Source organism: Triticum urartu, chromosome 2A (genome assembly GCF_056163025.1).
Source record: "Triticum urartu cultivar PI428250 chromosome 2A, HENAU_Tu73, whole genome shotgun sequence".
Classification (NCBI taxonomy): Eukaryota; Viridiplantae; Streptophyta; class Magnoliopsida; order Poales; family Poaceae; genus Triticum; species Triticum urartu.
In genome coordinates, this window is record NC_141874.1 from 391,329,704 (window position 1) to 391,349,743 (window position 20,040).

Below are 20,040 nucleotides of genomic sequence, written 5' to 3' on the forward strand. Positions count from 1 at the left end.
GGTGAAGAATTAGCTCGGCTCTTGGCGGCTGGGTTTATTATTGAAGTATTTCATCCTGAGTGGTTGGCTAACCCGGTGCTGGTACTTAAGAAGAACGACACTTGGCGTATGTGTGTGGATTACACAAACCTTAACAAAGACTGTCTGACTGATCCTTTTTCTCTCCCTCGTATTGATCAGATTATTGATGCTACAGCGGGTTGTGAGCGTTTGAGTTTTGTAGATGATTATTCTGGTTATCATAAGATCAATATGGCAGTTAGGACTAGGATAAGATAGCCTTTATCACTCCTTTTGGATCCTTCTTCTATGTGTATATGCCCTTTAGGATCAAGAGTGCCCAGGAGACTTATCAGCGTTGTGTTCAGAATTTCCTTCACAACCAGATTGGACGCAATGTTCATGCTTATGTGGATGATATCGTTGTGAAATCCAGGAAGAAGGAAACCTTGTTAGATGATTTGAAGGAGACCTTTGACAACCTCCGGGTCTACAAAATGAAGCTTAACCCGGCCAAGTGTGTTTACGGTGTACCAGCCGGCAAGCTATTGGGATTTTTGGTTTTTGAGAGAGGCATTGAAGCTAACCTGGAGAAAATCAAGGCTATCACTTCTTTGGCTAAGCCGGCATGTATCAATGATGTCCAGCATTTGGCGGGTCGTATTGCGGCTTTGAACCGGTTTATAAGACGCCTGAGAGAGATGGCTATCCCTTTATACCAGATGATGAAGAAAATAGATCACTTTGTATGGAGTGATGCTGCTAATCAGGCGTTTGAGGCACTGAAAAAGCAGTTGGCTGAGCCGCCAGTCCTTGCAAACCACATTGATAAGGAGCACTTGCTTTTATATGTGGTGCTAACAGTAGAGCTGTGACTGTAGTAGTTGTTGTGGAAAGAAAGGAATCAGGCAAGGAATATCCGATTCAGAGGCCGGTTTACTATGTCAGTGAGGTGCTCATTGAGTCTAAGAAGAGGTACCCACATTGGCAGAAGCTTATCAAGTATTCATGGCAAGTCGTAAGTTGAAACAATATTTCCTTGGTCATCCCATCACTGTGGTCAGTTCTTCTCCTTTACGGGATATTATTCAAAACAGAGAAGCCACATGCCGGGTGGCCAAGTGGGCCATTGAGCTTGGACACCATGGTTTGAAATATATGCCTTAGACAGCTATCAAGTCTCAAGCACTTGTGGATTTTATCAATGATTGGACAGAGCTGCAAATGCTTGAGGAAAAGCCTAATAACACATATTGGACTATTCATTTTGATGGGTCTAGGCAATTGAAAGGCTCGGGGGCTGGAGTTATTTTGACTTCCCCACGAGGTGATAAGGTTTGTTATGTTTTAAGGCTAATGTTTCCTTGTACTACCAATGTAGCCGAGTATGAGGCCTTGCTCCATGGTCTTCGGATGGCTAAAGAGATGAATCTAAGCCGAGTGAGGTGCTTTGGTGACTCGGATTTGGTGGCTCGGCAAGTTTCAGGAACTTGGGATTCCAAAGACCTTCTCATGGCGGCTTATCGTCGGGCGGTTGATGCTATTGCTGGTCATTTCAAGGGTTATCAACTGGAACATGTTGATCATAGGAAAAATGAGGCGGCTGATGCTTTAAGCCGGATGGGTCCCAACGTAAGCCGGTACCACCTAATGTTTTCCTTGATATTTTGAATAACCCTTCAGTTAAATGGCCTATGGAGGAGGATCTTGCTATCCCTGACCTGGAGGCACAATTTGTGGCGGATCTTCATGTTAGTCCTGACTGGACAATTCCATATTTGGTTTATATGTCCCGGGGTGAGTTACCTGAAGATGAAATATTGGCCAGGCAGATAACCCGGCGGTCTAAGTCGATGACTATTGTCAATGGTGAGTTGCACAGATGCAGTGTTACAGGGGTGTTTCGGCATTGTATTTCTCCAGAGGAGGGTGTGAGATTTTATGAGAGATTCATGAAGGGGATTGTGGCCATCATGCCGGCTCTAAGTCTCTCGTGCCTAAGGCTTTTCGTCATGGGTTGTATTGGCTGACGGCTCATGCTGATGTAGAGGATCTGGTTAGCAAGCACTACAAAAAAATACACTTTCGTGATGATACGTGTTTGTCACTGTAGGTGACGTTTTCTATTATGCATGTACATCCATGACGAATTTATGAAAAATCAAGATAGTCATACCTGTGCTGTCATAGAAGTGTTCCATGACATTACCAAAATTATCGTCACGGAAGAGTTCACTTCCATGACGATAAATGCCACGTCATGGAAGTGCTTTTGTCAAGGGTGATCGACACGTGGCATCCACCGTAATGGGTTGCCGCTAAGCTATTGGGTCAAGTTTTGGATCCGATAACCTGCTAACAGCCACGACCAATGCTGATTTTCCACGTATAAAATTCTCATTGGTTGACGGAACCACGTGTCAGCTCCGCGTTGGCACAGGTGTCACTCATCCAATGGGCGAGATGCGCCTATGATATGTTGACACGTGGACGGGCCCAAAAGTGGCCCATAAAGATTAAATGGGCCGTCCAACTAAAGGCCCACAAGATTTTGCGGACCATAATGGGCCGACCCAGCTAAAGGCCCACGAGATTTCGCTGACCATAATGGGTTGGCCCAGCTAAAGGCCCACGAGATTTCGCTGACCATAATGGGTTGGCCCAGCTAAAGGCCCACAAGATTTTGAGGACACTAGTGGGCCAGCCCGTTAATAGGCTGCCATGTTTTGGGCCAAATGCCGACCCATATTTGATCTGGTCCATTAACAGCCTGCCACGTTCCGAGCCTAATAAAGGCCCATATGAGATCCGGCCCGTTAAAAGCCTACCATGTTCTGGGCCAAATTACGGCCCAGATCAGATCCGGCCCTTTAAGAGGATTTGGGCTAAATTAAGGCCCATATCAGATTCGGCCCGTCAACTGGACGCTATGCTTTTGGGCCCACTTGCTAAAGGCCCATTTAGTAATTCGTCCTGATATTAGTTTCGTCCTGCTAGAGGCTCGTTTAACATTTCGGCCCTATATTTATTCCGGCCTGTTAAAAGCTCGTTGTATAGTTGGGCCTAACTACGGCCTGGTTTGCATCCAGCCTGCTTACATCTGATAATATAATTGGGCCAAACAAGGACCGAGACAATTTTGGCGTGTTAACAGCATGTGATGTGATTGGCACAATCATGGGCCGCGGTCTATTTCGGCCTGCTGCTGGCCCGTGAGTTGTTCGACACGTTTTAGGCCCAACCTACTTTTCAGCCTCCTAAAAGCCCATTGAGTTTTATTGCGAACATAGGGCGGGCGGTTCACTCAGCCTATTAAAGGCCCGAATCTACTAGTGGACCAGTTTACATTTAGGCCTGTTAACGGACCAAGATGACTGGCCCATGATGCGGATAATACATAGTGATTTGCATGACGGCCCGATTATGTACCGTAATTTTATGGTTTTGCCGGTTTACTATGAAGACATGATATATATACAGTAAAATAACTGCAACATCATGAATAAGAAAAAACCTAGACTATACAATAAAGAAATTATGGCATATTACATCCACTGGCATCAAAGTTCGCCACTATGATAATAAAGCACAAGCAGACAACAAATTAGATACACTGGTGAAAGTGCTAGTTATCGACTAGAGGGGGTGAATAGGTGATTTTTATGAAAGTCTTCAAGACATGGAAGTTTCGAATACAAACGATAGAAATGAACCTATTAACATGCAGCGGAGGGTGGACTACACTAGGCAAGCCATAGTCAAGTATGCAATGAAGTGAAAGCACGAAGACTAATAGCGGCTAGGTAGTATGGATCAGGATGGAAGATTGTATGAAGCCAATCAGAACAAATAGTCACTCAGTGAAGACAAATAGATAATGCAAGCAGGCAATGACTTCACAAGGACCAAGTGTAAATAAAGAGAAGGAATGTACGGAACCAGTTGCTTGTTGAAGACAAGGATTTGTTGGGCCAGTTCCAGTTGTTGTAACAACTGTACGTCTGGTTAGGGAGGCTGAGATTCAACTCAGAAGACCGCGTCTTCACCTCATTCCCCTTGAGCTAAGGACACCTAGTCCTAGCCCAATCACTCAGGTAAGTCTTCAAGGTAGACTTCCAAACCTTCAGAGACTCCGTTCACCGGCGATCCACAATGACTCTTGGACGCTCAGAACGCGGCGCCTAACCGGCTGGAGGATTCACAGTCCTCAAGTGTAACAATTCTTTAGATCACACAGACAGGAAGACTTCAGTGATGCCTAACACTCTTTGTCTCTGGTGTTTAGGGATTTGTCCTCGCAAGGATTTCTCTCTCAAAGGCTTCAGAGGTGGGTTGCTCTCAAATGAACAAAGGCGTGCACTAACTCTGAGCAGCCACCAATTTATGGTGTAGGGGGTGGGCTATTTATAGCCACTAGGCAACCCGACCTGATTTGTCCGAAATGACCCTGGGTCACTAAGGAACTGACACGTGTTCCAACGGTCAGATTTCAAACACACGCGGCAACTTTACTTGGGCTACAAGTAAAGCTGACTCATCCAGCTCTAGATAAGGTTTGCCCTCATTGTCTTCGCTCGAAGACATAGGATTTTGGTTAAGCATCACTTCAGTCACTCTGACTTTGTTCACTGGGACCCCACTTAACAGTACGGTGGTTCCTATAACTCAACAAAGAAGAAAAGGAAACAACGAAACAACTAAGTCTTCGCGCTTCATAGTCTTCACGCGATGTCTTCTCTTGTCATAGTCTTCAATGTGAATATCTTCACATACCACCTTTGTCTTCAATGTCTTCGTACATTTTTACGGGTCATCTCCAGTAGGTAAACCGAATCAGTGAGGGACTACTACCTGTGTTATCCTGCAATTCTCACAAACACATTAGTCCCTCAACCAGGTTTGTCGTCAATACTCCAAAACCAACTAGGGGTGGCACTAGATGCACTTACAATCTCCCCCTTTTTGTGATTGATGACAAACTGGTTGAAGTTTTCAACAGGGATAAAAGTATGTGAAATTGTAAAGGATTTAGGTATTGTCTTCGTAAGTGGCAGAAAGGCTCCCCCTAAAGATGTGCATATAAGTATTTTGCTTTTGAATGCAAATGCACATGGCAGGTTGTGCTTGCGGAGTTCCTCTTCTACTTATGAAGACAATTCATCATGCATGAAAGGATATAACGAAGATAATGACATCCATAATGAAAAAATGGACGTCTGCAAAATGACTTCGTGCGGAATTTATCGTCGCACATGCGGAATTTATCATCGCATCACATAGTTGACGAAAAGGTAGCAGACGACCATCAAGTTTAAGTGTTACAACTCAAACGAACCAAATGTATCAAAAGCGAGAGTTGTAAGCACTTGGCAAATGTAGCAAAAGTATAGCAACCACCCATATGGACCCTCTTGAAGACTATCAACTCATATGCTTCTCCCCCTTGTGTCAGTAATGACCAAAAAGGTTTAAAGACATAGAGCTTCTACTCGTTCCCATGAGGAGTAGGTGAAGCAGCAGGGTCGTCATTGAGGTTCGGTGGTGCAGTGTCGACACGCGCTGAAGTTGGAGGTGGTGAGGTAACATCATCTTGATCATCTATGACTCTGGCATTCACCGTTGCAGCTGAGGAGGAATAGTCAGAGTCTTCGAGTGAGGGAGTCTGACGCAAGTGAGCATTCCTTGGAGGAGTTGAGTCAAACTTGAATCTCTATGTGAAGCCATCGTCTTGAAGATCAGCTTCAGCACTGAGCAATGTCAAGCTCTTCCATGACCTCCGACAGGTTTCATGTGTAACAAAGGCATTCTTGGTGGCAAGATTGCGAATGCGATTGACGTCCACCAAGAGGCTTTGCATCTGACGCTTAAGCCATTCATGATGCTTGTCCTGTTTCTGATGTAGAGCGATCAGAAGCTCTCGATCATTGAGAACACGAGAACGCTTCCAAGGCCTTTGAGCAATGGTGCTTGCAGTGGCTTCAGTTTGGGTGCGAGGGGCACGTGTATTGCCAGCCAAGGGATAAACACGAGAAACGGCCTGAACTCCTTCAATGGGCTGGGTGAAGCTTTGACGATCGACATTGTGAAGATAAATTGGCTCCTTTAAGCTTCACTGCAGGAGAATGTCCTTTGACCGGCCAAAGAGTTCGCCTAATAATATGATAAATAGTGCAGGGCAGATACTCTAGGTCTTCAACAAAGAACTCCTTAGGATAGTCAGCGTCTTGTGGCAGTGGCTTCATCATGCTCAGCATTTGGCTCATGTTTAGATCTGGCTTCTAGAAGATGCTTTCCAACGCATTCTGGTGTAGCTGACAACCTGGTTCATAATGTTCGCCAGGAGTGGGCAGTGAAGTAAGCTCCATGATGTCTTGGGCATTAGCTTCATGTTGTACATCGCCTGTCATCCACTCAAGGATCCAAGTCTTTGGATCCCTGTTGTAGCCGCGAATGTGAAGGGTAGCATAAAATTGTAGCAGAAGCTCTTCATTCCAATGTTCTTTGGCAATCACAAACTATAGAAGGCCAGCATCTCTGAAACAGTCAAGGGCTTCTTCTAGGCAAGGCACGCCAGCCATGGCTTCGCTGTCTAGACGGATATGAGGGAAAATGCGCCCCTGATTGTATAAGATGCAGGAATAGTAACTGCGCTGCTGATAACTCCAGAATCGATCTGATGAGATTCTTGGCCTTGTGTAGGGGTTCTTGGCACTGTCAAAGAATGTGTTGTGTGCCTTGAAGCCATTCAGATTAAATGATCCTGGTGAAGTTGCAGTACCTGGAAACCTTGGCAGCTTTGGCTTCTAGACCTGAGGCTTGTGCTCCACATCATAGTCAAATTGCGGACCGACAGCAGGTGGAGGAACCAGAATGGGCCAACGGACGATGATAAGTTGGCCTTGATAGAATGCTTGCTCAAGCGTGTGTGGCCGTGGAGGCGGTACAGGAGCAGTGGCATTGACTTCTGGCTGCAGATTTGCGTCGGGAGCAGCATTGGCTTCAGGTGCATTCACTTCTGGCACCACATTAGCTTCAGGCGCCAAATTATCTTCGGCCATGACAACGTCATTGGCTTCAGTGTTGGTGTTAGTGGCCTCCTCAAAGTTTTCAACCTCCACTCGAGTAGCTGGAGGGTCGGACACGTTCTCCTCGAGAACAACTTCAGGGTTGGTTGGGGGTGTAGCAACATGTCCTTCTTCATGTCTTGGTTCTTCTTGTTCATCGGCTGATGCAGCTGGAATATCTTCAGCCGCTTTGGCTTCAGACTCGGGGATGTTCGCGGTAGGAGAGGCTTCATGAAAGACTTGGCGTGAAACGGATTGGCGCTCTTCTCCTTCTGGAACACTTGACAGAGTGATCTGTGGCCGTGGTCCTTTGCAAAGCCTGCGGAACGCTGGCGACACTTGTGAAGATGGAGTTGGTTGGGCCACAAAGTCATTATCTTCAAGCACCGAAGTGGTGACTTGAGGTGGGGGAGTACTTGGTGATTCTTCTTGACGGGGGGAGTCTTGTGGGTGATCAGCCCATGAGTCATCTTGAGCAATTGGCGTCAATGGACGACCAATGCTGATGAGTTTGCTATTCGTGAGAACAGGCGATGATACCACATTGTGTTCGATCTGAGGAAGGACTTCATCATCTTCAACATGTCTTGATGACCAATGTCTTTAGCTGCGGTGGGGTCAACAATTGGAATGTATTCAGCTTCTGGAGCCTCTGTGGAAGCAGGCTCATGAACTATCAACTGGCATTCACTATGTTCAGTCGCAGGACGAGCCACTGAGATCGGCTCAACAACAAGGGGCTCTGTGGGAGCAGCCTGATCTTTCTTCTTTGTATTTCTCTTTTTCATCGGTGGAGCATTGTCAGTGGTGTGCTTGGTCTTGCGCTTGCGGGCTTCGGCTTCAGCTGCCCTTGTTTTCTTGAGCTCCGAAGCCACTGTGGGGACCTTAGGCTTCGAGCCTGTCATACTGGCCGGGAAGACAACGCGAGGTTCTTCCTGCCTTGATGCTTCAGGTTGGGCCACAGCAGGCTTCTTCTTCTTCTTGGCAGCCATTCTGGGGTCGATGCCAGGTCGCCCCAGAGCCTTGCGCTTTTCAGCTTCATTGTAGCCTTGAACACATTTGGCAGCCAGGTGTTTCATGCGCTCTTGAGAACCTTTAGCTTCTTCACGTTTCTTATGGAACGCCTCCTTGAGCTCATGCAGCATGACCTTGAAGTTTTGGACGTCTTCCACGTTGAGCTTGGCCATGTGCTTCTTGAACTGAGCCTTTTCATAATCAATATTGTGCTTTAGCTCAACAATTCTCTGTGCAAGAGCCAGCTCAGGAGCAATGGCTCCATGGAAGGAGACGCTGAGGCCAATTGGGAGTTGAAGATCATCAAAATTGAGGTCTGGATTGTCGAACCACTCATCAATGAACTTGTACAGTATCTCCACATCAAAGAGGGGAAGATCATTGAAGATTTCCGCCTCTTGCTTGATCTTTATAAGCAGCTCAAGAGCATCATCGCCAAGATCGTCGTTGCTAGAAAGATCAATGGCTTCGTTCTCATTCCTCATAACGGCAGCAGGGGTCAATTCTTGACCAGTTGGTTGCATGGGATTCTTCATCTTGTCAGACTTGGAGATGCGAGAGAGATCTTCAGACTGCACACTGGCTTCAGGCGGTGCAGTTGCCAGAGGCTTCGCCCGTGAGACTTTCAGTGCAGAGGAGGGCTTTGAAGCCTTTGGTTTCTTTTGCTTCACATGCTTCGGTGGTGCAGGCGCTTTGTCAGAATCAGCGTCATCTGCAGAGTGACCCACGGCTGCCCCTTGAACCTGAATGTGAGTGATGAGACCTTCAAGGTTGTATAAGGGCCCAACAATATTGGGTTCAGCATCGCGTGTCCCGTCGGCACGAGGAGCAGAGGGACCGGGGTTGAAGTCTAACCCAAGCGACTTCTTCTTCTCTTTGGCAGATGTTTTGGCTAACTGGAAGTTGCGCTTAAAGAGATTGTCTTCATGACACCACAACAAAGAGGATGGGTCGGCATTAGCAGGCTGAGGTCCATGGATCATGCATGGGTAGAAGCCCTGAGCAATAGCTTCGGACTTCCACTTGGGCTGAAGACCTTTGTATATAATATCTCCCCAGGGGCCCTTGATGGCATTCTTTTCAGCATATTCGTCAGTGACAAATCTGTACTTGAACCATTCCTCTCCCCAATGTCTTCGAATCCATTGGATTCGGTTCTTGCATTCTCCATAGGTCTCTTCTGGATCTAACATGTATAGCTCATAGAGATCCAGTGGAAGGTCCTTAGCAGTGTTTTCACGGTGTTGTCTGCCGCCCTTCCTGACTGATTTTTCTGTCTCCATGAAGTTCAGACTAAATGGCTTCAGAACATGCAAAGGCTTCCTTCTGCTAGTCAGACAGGAATTAGCTTCGGGTGAATTGATGTGATGCTATAAGAACTCTGCAAATGAATGCAGACTATGAGAACCAAGGGATTCTCCCACGGACATGTACCTGTGACAGCATTAGAGATGCGAGGGAAGGGGAAGAGATCATATGCATTCTCAGAAGATTTTGAAGATAAATCGGTTTAGAAGACATTGACCTCATAGTGCGAAGACATTCACTCATATGTTGAGAGTTGGTTCCAGATTTGTACGAATCCAAGAATAAGTACAAGTGAGGAATCTAACTACTTTGTGAAGCATAAGTGAATATACTAGGCATGTTATGAGATGCAGAACATGATAGATCCAACTTTGTAGGGACAGAAACCACTTGTGGTTGAAAAGGATGAATCTATCGGATCAAAAGGACTGTAAAAAGAGGTTTTATTTACCACACTAAGAACTGCTAGACGGAGTCGAAGATGAGGCCAAGCAGTTCAATCTTCCGTGCCCTAACTTGGCAACGGAGGACACCTACGGCAACGGCGGAGAAGATGATGTCTGCGGCATGGCGGTTCACATCTGAAGGACACGTGGCGAACATGCAACACATTGGAGGATGTTCCATGTTCCCACGCACGCCTGGATTGTCGGGTGGTCGTTATCGCTTCTCGAGGTTTCAGGCAAAAAGGATTGAGCATTTAAATCAGATTTAATGTTTGTCTCTGTGTCTTCTGCTGACAAGGACGCAGAGAAGACATTCGACAGTTTCAATAGAATGCATATGATTGGGATAGATAGAGTTTGAGGTAGAAAGCATAGAGAGGTTAGGGTCCGATCACATTCACTTAGTTTCAAAAGATTCAAGCGAGAAGACATAGCTATAAGTGAATGCTGTAGAGGACAGAACACTAATATATGTACATATCAGAATACAACCAAATCATAGTGAAGATAAACATGAGGACATGTTGAAATTTGAAGACAAAACGAATGCGAAGACATAGCAAATGTAATGCCATGAGACAAACACTTCAAACAGAAGAATTTGGTGGTGGCGTTACCCACAGTATAGGAAGTATTAAACCCAGACACGGCGCACAATTATCATGGCGCTCCGAAGTCAAATTTTGCGTTAATGTATTCACACTTAGAGTGTATGTCTTCATTAATTGAAGATATACGTTACTTCGTGTGTTGCACACCTAAGTCATCAACATGCATAAATGTTAGGATGTGTGCCTGATCACAGGACATTTGAGGATTCCAAGATATTTAGCTCACACCGCAACTTGCAAAACCTTTTCTCATCCAAGGGCTTTGTGAAGATATCTGCCAGTTTCTCTTCAGTGTTGACGTGAATGATTTCAATATCTTCCTTCATGACATGATCTCGGAGAAAGTGATGACGGATCTGAATGTGCTTTGTCTTCGAGTGCTGAACTGGGTTGTTGGCAATCTTGATGGCGCTTTCATTGTCGCAGTAGAGTGGTACTTGCTTCAGATGGATGCCATAGTCTTTGAGTGTTTGCTTCTTCCATAGAAGCTGAGCGCAGCAAGATCCAGCAGCAATGTATTCAGATTCAGCAGTGGAGAGAGATACACAGTTCTGCTTCTTTGAAGACCAACAAACAAGTGATCATCCCAGAAAGTGACATGTGCGTGATGTAGACTTGTGATCCACCTTGTCACCAGCATAATCAGCATCCGAGAATCCAACTAGATCAAACTCTGAGCCCTTTGGATACCATAATCCTAGTGTTGGGGTGTAAGCAAAATATCGAAGAATTCGCTTCACGGCTAAGTGATGCGATTCCTTTGGTGCCGCTTGGAATCGAGCACACATGCAAACACTAAGCATGATATCTGGCCTAGATGCACGCAAATAAAGCAAAGAACCAATCATGGAGCGGTATACCTTTTGATCGAACTCTTTACCATTGGCGTCAGGACCCAGGTGACTTTTGGTTGGCATTGGCGTCGTATAACCTTTGCAGTCTTGCATTCCAAACTTCTTCAGGAAATCTTTGAGGTATTTCTCTTGAGATATGAAGATGTCGTTGCGTTGCTGCCATATTTAAAGACCAAGGAAGAACTTCAGCTCACCCATCATGGACATCTGATATTGCTCTTGTATCATGTGTCCAAACTCATCACTGTATTTTTGATTAGTGCAGCCGAAGATAATGTCATCCACATATATTTGACACACAAACAGTTCACCATCATATGTCTTCGTGAAGAGTGTGGGATCCAAGGAACCAGTTTTGAAGCCTTTGCTCTTCAGGAAGTCTTTGAGTGTGTCATACCAAGCACGAGGGGCTTGTTTGAGGCCATACAGTGCCTTGTTGAGCTTGTAAACCATGTCAGGATGTTTTGGATCTTCAAAACCAGGTGGTTGCGCAACATACGCTTCTTCTTCAATCTTGCCATTGAGAAAGGCACTCTTCACATCCATTTGATACAGAAGGATGTTATGATGATTTGCGTAGGCTAGCAGTATGCGAATAGCTTCAAGCTTAGCCACAGGAGAAAATGTTTCATTGAAGTCAATTCCTTCAACTTGAGTGTATCCTTGAGCAACGAGACGAGCCTTGTTTCTGACAACTTGACCATGCTCATCTTGCTTGTTGCGATATATCCATTTAGTGCCGATATTGTGTTTACGAGGATCAGGACGCTTAACCAGTTCCCATACATTATTCAGCTCGAACTATTGAAGCTCGTCTTGCATGGCTTGAATCCATTCAGGTTCCATGAAGGCTTCATCAACTTTCTTGGGTTCAGATATTGAGACAAATGCAAAGTGCCCACAGAAATTTGCTAACTGTGTTGCCCTTGAACGAGTGAGTGGACCAGGTGCATTGATGCTATCAATTATCTTCTCAATCTGTACTTCATTTGCAACACGAGGATGAATTGGACGAAGATTTTGCTCTTGCTAATCATTGTCATCGTTTGAAGGGTTGTCTTCAGGTTGAGCATTGTCTTCAGGTTGATTAGGTGCAGAAATGATAAGTTCCTCTTCAGGCTGTACTTCAGACAGTATAATTTCTCCAGTTCCCATAAGCTTGATGGATTCACTAGGTGGAATTTCATCTAGCACATTTGGCAGGTGCTCTCTTTGTGAGCCGTTAGTCTCATCGAACCGCACATCCACAGTTTCAACCACTTTATAGTGAAAGAGGTTGAAGACTCTGTAGGAGTGTGAATCCTTTCTGTAACCAAGCATAAAACCTTCATGTGCTTTCGGTGCAAATTTTGAAGTGTGATGTGGATCCTTGATCCAGCACCTAGCACCAAATACTCTGAAGTAACTGACATTTGGCTTCTTACCAGTGAGGAGTTCATAGGATGTTTTCTTCAGAAGCTTGTGAAGATAAACACGGTTGATGACATGGCATGCAGTATCAATAGCATCAGGCCAGAACTTTCTTGGTGTCTTGTATTCATCGAGCATCATCTGAGCCATCTCAATGAGTGTCCTGTTCTTGCGTTCCACGATGCCATTCTGCTATGGCGTGTACGGAGGTGAGAACTCATGAGTGATGCCCAATGTATCAAGATAAGTGTTGAGCCGGTGTTCTTGAATTCAGTGCCATTGTCACTTCTTATGTGCTTGATCTTGACTCCATAGTTGTTCATGGCTCGATTAGCGAAGCGTCTGAAGACATCCTGCACTTCAGTCTTGTAGAGGATTATGTGTACCCATGTATATCTTGAATAATCATCAACAATGACGAAGCCATAGAGACAAGCAGTAGTAGTTAGAGTAGAGTAGTGAGTAGGGCCGAAGAGGTCCATGTGTAGCAATTCGAAGGGTTGAGTCGTTGTCATGATTGTCTTCGAGGGATGCTTGGCCCTCGTCATCTTTCCAGCTTCGCAGGGACCGCATAAGTGATCCTTATTGAACTTGATGCCTTCGATGCCTATGATGTGCTTCTTCTTTGCAAGAGTATGCAAGTTCCTCATGCCAGCATGCCCTAGCCTCCGATGCCAGAGCCAGCACTCTGAAGCTTTTGCAAGAAGACACATGGCAAGTTGTGGTCCTGCTGAGAAATCTACCATGTACAAATCATCTTTCCGACACCCTTCAAAGACTAGAGACTTGTCAGATTCCATTTGAACAACACAATGATATTTTCGAAATATCACAATCATGTTCAAATCACAAAGCATTGAGACAGACATTAAGTTGAAACCAAGGGATTCAACAAGCATCACTTTATCCATGTGTTGATCCTTTGAGATTGCAACTCTACCTAGACCCAATACCTTGCTTTTGCCAGTGTCAGCAAATGTGATGTGAGTCTTCTCAGATGGACGTAAGGTTGAGTCCGTGAGAAGACTTTGATCACCAGTCATATGATTAGTGCATCCACTATCGATAATCCATTCTGAAGCAGCTGGTGTCATACCCTACAGAACAGTTAGGGGGATAGGCTTCATGAAGAGTATTGTGAAGCATAAGCATTTGACGAGCAAGTGAATTATGAAAGCTCAGACCCAGGTTAGAACTGATAGGATGCATGTTAAGCGACTCAAAAATGAAATACATAATAAGATCATTTGGGAATTTTATCTTGTGCCCCACAAGATGTTTTAGGTCCCTAGCAATAGCTTCAGACGCATTTTATTTTCGGCTAGAGACCTTTCCCTGCAAAAGAGAGTTAAGATTTCTTAGCCACCCACATCTTCAGGGGTGGCTTCGAAGCAATTAGTCTAAGTGCAGCATCTGAGAACTTTGGCTTTGAAGCCCTGGCAAATAGTTTTGCAGGAGGTCAATAATACTCATAAGAATAAGCAGAGTAGTTCTTGGTCTTATGAACATGGCTATTTGATGAAACACGCTCATATTCATAGGCATGGGTATGATTTCCCTGCAAAACATTTGTGTTAGTGCGACTCAGGTGAGTCCTCTGTCTGTATGAAGCCTTTGGACCATATGAAGCATGTGGTCTGGGTTTTGTCTTCTTCCCTTGTGGTGTCTTGACGACATTCACAGGAAGATTCTCCAGACACCTTTTGGGCACCCAGACTTTCTTCATAGGTGGCCCATTCCTGCAGTTAGTACCAATATACCTGGCAAACACTTCACCATTCTGATTCTTAAACAATTTATAGTTTGCATCAAAGGATTCATCAATGACAATAGGATTATCACAAGTGAAGCCAGATAGGGTAGATGGATCCACTGAAGGTTCCTTTACATCAAACCATGTGGTTTTGGGGTACTGCTCAAGCTTCCAGTAAGAGCCATCAGCATTCATTTTCCTTTCAAACCCAACACCCTCTTTCCTAGGTTTACGGTTCAGAATCTGCCTTTTGAGGACATCACATAGTGTCTGATGCCCTTTGAGACTTTTGTACATCCCTGTTTCAAGCAATGTCTTCAACCTAGCATTTTCATCAGCAATAGCAGTGGCATCCTCAGCAGAGGGGTCAGTTACCACATCAACAGTTGAAGATTTTGCAACAGTAGCAGCAGTAGAACACTCAGCAACAGAAGTAGCGTTATCATGCTCAAGGCATTTTAGACATGGTGGTTCAAATCCTTCCTGAGCGGGACTGATCTGTTGAGCGTGAAGTTACTCGTTTTCCTTTTGAAGATCTTCATGAATTGCTCTCAATTTCTCAAGTTCTTGCTTCCTTTGAAGATAATCATAGGAAAGCTTTTCATGAGTTGTTGAGAGCGTTTCATGATGACTTTCAAGTTCCTCATACTTAACATGAAGATTTTTTATGTCTTCAATTAAGGACTGAGATCGAGTCATTTCCGCGTCCAACAGGCCATCGCTTTTGTCTAACAGTTTTTGAATATGTTCCATAGCTTTCTGTTGTTCAGTTGCAATTTTAGCAAGTGTTTTTTAGCTGGGTTTGGAATCACAATCAGAGTCATCTTCACTAGATGTTTGATAGTGAGCATTGCGTGAGTTTACCTTGGCACCACGTGCCATGAAGCAATAGGTGGGAGCGGAGTCGTCCTTGTCATCAGCGTGGGTGATGGAACCATTGTCTTCAGTGCTGAAGATGGACTTGGAAACGTAGGTTGTAGCCAGACTTGCGATGCCAGAGTCAGACTCCTCCTCAGACTCCGCCTCCGCCTCCTCAAAAACAGACTCCTCCTCTGAATCCATTTGCTTGCCAACAAACGCACGAGCCTTGTCAGATGAGCTCTTCTTGTGTGATGAAGACTTTGAGGAAGACTTGAAAGAAGACTTTGAGTATTTATTCTTCTTCTTGTCGTCAGAATCATAGTCCTTGCTCTTCTTCTTCTTCTTGTTCTCATTGTCCCACTACGGACACTCAGAGATGTAGTGCCCAGGTTTCTTGCACTTGTGGAATGTTCTCTTCTTGTAGTCATGAGTAGAAGCTTCATCATTCCTTGAGCTGGATCGTGAAGACTTTCTGAAGCCTTTCTTCCTAGTGAACTTTTGGAACTTCTTCACTAGCATAGCGAGCTCCTTTCCAATATCTTCAGGATCATCAGAACTTGAAAGTGCAACTATCCCTAGGTGGTTTTGGTAATACCTAACAACATATAGCTCATTGAGCTAATGCTACTTCAAGATTAATATCTCAGGAAAGCTCAATTATTGGCATGGCATGGATGAGAAAAGTGGACCCCTCAAAATGCAATGGACAAAGGATTGGCTCAAGCTCAAAGCTCAAGACTCTACATTTTCCATTTTAATGATCCAATATCACATTGAGTCTATAGGAAAATCCAATACTATCAAGGAGGGATGAGGTGTTGCTTAATGAGGTTCTTGCTCAAAATGCTTAGTGATATGCTCCAAAACCCTCAACTACTTTCTCACATCCACATATGACCTAAACGAAAAGTCAAACTCGGCCCCACCTATTCTTCCTATCCGGCGCCACCGAGTTTCAAATGTCATAGCCACTGCCATAAACCCTAGGCAAATCGGTCTCACCGATAGGGATCTCGGTCTCACCGAGATGGGGTTGTAATCTCTCTGTTTCCCTTCGTAACGTTTAGGTCTCACCGAGATGAGTGATCGGTCCCACCGAGATTGCAATGTAAACTCTCTGTTTTCCCTTCGTAATGTTTCGTTCTCACCGAAATGAGTGATCGGTCCCACCGAGTTTACCTGACCAACTCTCTGGTTAGCTTATTACCAAAATCGTTCTCACCGAGATTACATTATGCCCTAACCCTAATCATATCGGTCCTACCGAGTTGCATGTCGGTCCCACCGAAAACCCTAACGGTCACTAGCTTTGCCGAATTGGTCCGACCGAGTTTAACCATTCGGTCCCACCGAGTTTGGGAAGTTATGTGTAACTGTTAGATTTTGTGTGGAGGCTATATATACCCCTCCAGCACCTCTTCATTCATGGAGAGAGCCATCAGAATGAACCTACACTTCCAACTTACTTTTTCTAAGAGAGAACCACCTACACTTGTGTTGAGACCAAGATATTCAATTCCTACCATATGAATCTTGATCTCTAGCCTTCCCCAAGTTGCTTTCCACTCAAATCTTCTTTCCACCAAATCCAAATCCTGTGAGAGAGAGTTGAGTGTTGGGGAGACTATCTTTTGAAGCACAAGAGCAAGGAGTTCATCATCAACACACCATTTGTTACTTCTTGGAGAGTGGTGTCTCATAGATTGGCTAGGTGTCACTTGGGAGCCTCTGACAAGATTGTGGAGTTGAACCAAGGAGTTTGTAAGGGCAAGGAGATCGCCTACTTCATGAAGATCTACCGCTAGTGAGGCAAGTCCTTCATGGGCGATGGCCATGGTGGGATAGACAAGGTTGCTTCTTCGTGCACCCTTCATTGGTGGAGCCCTCCATGGACTCGCGCAACCGTTACCCTTCGTGGGTTGAAGTCTCCATCAACGTGGATGTATGATAGCACCACCTATCGGAACCACGACAAAAACATCCATGTCTCCAATTGCGTTTGAATCCTCCAAACCCTCCCCTTTACATTCTTGCAAGTTGCATGCTTTACTTTCCGCTGCTCATATACTCTTTGCATGCTTGCTTGAATTAAGATTGCTTGACTTGTCCATTGTTGCTAAAATCTGCCAAGAACTAAAATTGAGAAAAGGCTAGATATTTATTTGGTCAAGTAGTCTAATCACCCCCCTCTAGACATACTTTCGATCCTACAAGTGGTATCAGAGCATTGGTCTCCATTTGCCTTGATTTTCATAGCTTTTGGAAGTCATAGCCTTGGTTTCACAACCTAGGAGAGTATGGCATCTAGCGAGGGAAATTACCACCGTAGAGGTCCTTACTTTGATGGTACTAATTTTGCTAGTTGGAAGCATAATATGAAAATGCATATTCTTGGACATAACCCCGCCGTTTGGGCTATTGTGTGTGTTGGCTTGCAAGGTGAATTATTTGATGGGAGAGAACCGAACCATGAAGCTACAGCGGAAGAGTTGAAGATGCTACAATACAATGCTCAAGCTTGTGATATCCTCTTCAACGGATTGTGCCCCGAAGAATTCAACAAAATCAGCCGTGTTGAGAATGCAAAGGAAATTTGGGATACTTTGATTGATATGCATGAAGGTACCGACTCCGTCAAGGAATCCAAATTGGATGTGCTTCAAAGTCAACTTGACAAGTTCAAAATGAAGGATGGTGAAGGTGTCACTGAAATGTACTCTAGGCTTGCTCTTATCACAAATGAGATTGTGGGCTTAGGAAGTGAAGAGATGACCGACAAATTCATCATCAAGAAGATCCTAAGAGCCTTGGATGGAAAATACGGTACCGTATGCACATTGATCCAAATGATGCCAAATTACAAAGATCTCAAACGAACGGAAGTCATTGGAAGAATTGTTGCTCATGAGATGTCACTCAAGGATAAGGAGGAACTCCATAACATGTCAAGTGGTGCTTACAAAGCCTCATGTGAAGCTCCCACATCATCAAGCCAGAAACAAACCTTCAATGAAGAATTGAGCCTAATGGTGAAGAACTTCAACAAGTTCTACAAGAGTAGAAGCAAAGAGAGAAGTTCCAAGTCAAGATCCTACAATGACAAAAGATCTTCTAGCCGAGAGCGAAACTGCTACAATTGTGGAAGACCCGGACACTACTCAAATGAGTGTACGGCCCCCTACAAGAGAAGAGAAGATTCTCCAAAAAGAAGTAGAAGAGAAGAATCACCATCAAGAGAGAGAAGGAGTAGAGATGATCGTTGTGAACGAAGAACAACCCGGAGAAGCAAGGATTCAGAAAGGAAGGAAAAGTCATCAAGGAGCTACACAAAACGAAGACATCAAGCTCATGTTGGTGAATGGGTATCCGGCTCCGACTCCGATAATCACTCCGAGAGAAGCTATCACTCCAACTCCGAATATACTCAAGATGAAGGTGTTGCCGGTCTAGCACTTGTGTCAACCAACTCCTACGACATATTTGATTCACCAAATGAAGGAATTGGAAGATGGTCCATGGCCAAAGGTCCAAAGTTATCACACCCCAAGTATGTTGATTTCAATAGTGATGAAGATGACTTGTTAGGTGATGATGATTTACTTGTTGACAACTCTAGTGATGAATACTATGATGAAACGTCAATTAATCATGCTAATCAAGATAAAACGAATGACAATGATAAGGAGAAGATTGAGTCTCTAACTAAATAACTAAACACTCTTAAGTTAGCTCATGAAACTATCTTAGGAGATCATCGAGAACTTTTAAGGACTCATGAGAAATTACGTTTTGAGAAGCTCAATCTTGAGCAAGATCATGAGTTCTTAAAGGCAATCAATGATGATCTTCGCAAGAAAAGCTCTTCTTACATTTCCAAGCGTTTACTCTTATCCACTTACATGCCTCAAGTCAAGTCTAGTAACAAGAACAAGAAGGATTCTTCCTCTAGTAGTAACAATAATCATGCTAAATCCAGTATTGTTGCTTCTAGTAGTTCTCTTGATTCCACTAATGATTCTCTGAGCCAAGTCACACTTGAGCAAGAAAATAACTTATTGAAGGGAATCATAGAGAAAGGTGTTTACAAGAGCCTTGTCGGGAGTAAGCACATCGAGGAAATTATACGCAAGCAAGGAAAGCACCGGAAGAACCAAGGTATTGGTTTTGAACGAAAGTTCAATGCCAATGGAGTTGAGTGGGAAGAAGATCAATACCCCAAGATGAAGTTTGTTCCTCAACAAGAGAAGTATGATCCTACTTCTTTAAAAGGGACACAAGCTCAAGATGATCTTTCACCACAAGACCACAAGGAAAAAGGCAAGGACAAGCTTCAAGAGGAAATTGATACATTTGAAGAAGCTCCCAAGGCCTTGGTCAAGTGGGTTCCCAAGACTACATCAAGTTCCACTTCATCAAGTACAACTACAACTCCGAGGATTCCCATCAAGATGGTGTGGATCCCGAAGAAGAAGAACTAGAGAGTTCTTGAGGGTGACTCCGCCAACATACTTCACTCTTATCATTTTGGCAAGAACAAGTGCAATCAACTTCCACATATTGCACTAGTTCAAGGAGTCACAAACCCTCTTGTTGGTAAGACAAGGGACAAGTTAACCTAATGCTCTCATAGACATCATCTTGTGTGTGCATCACTCTATGTCTATGGATATCCTTGTTTGTTCCTTGTGGGACTAACCCGTGTAGGTATTGAAAGTGCAA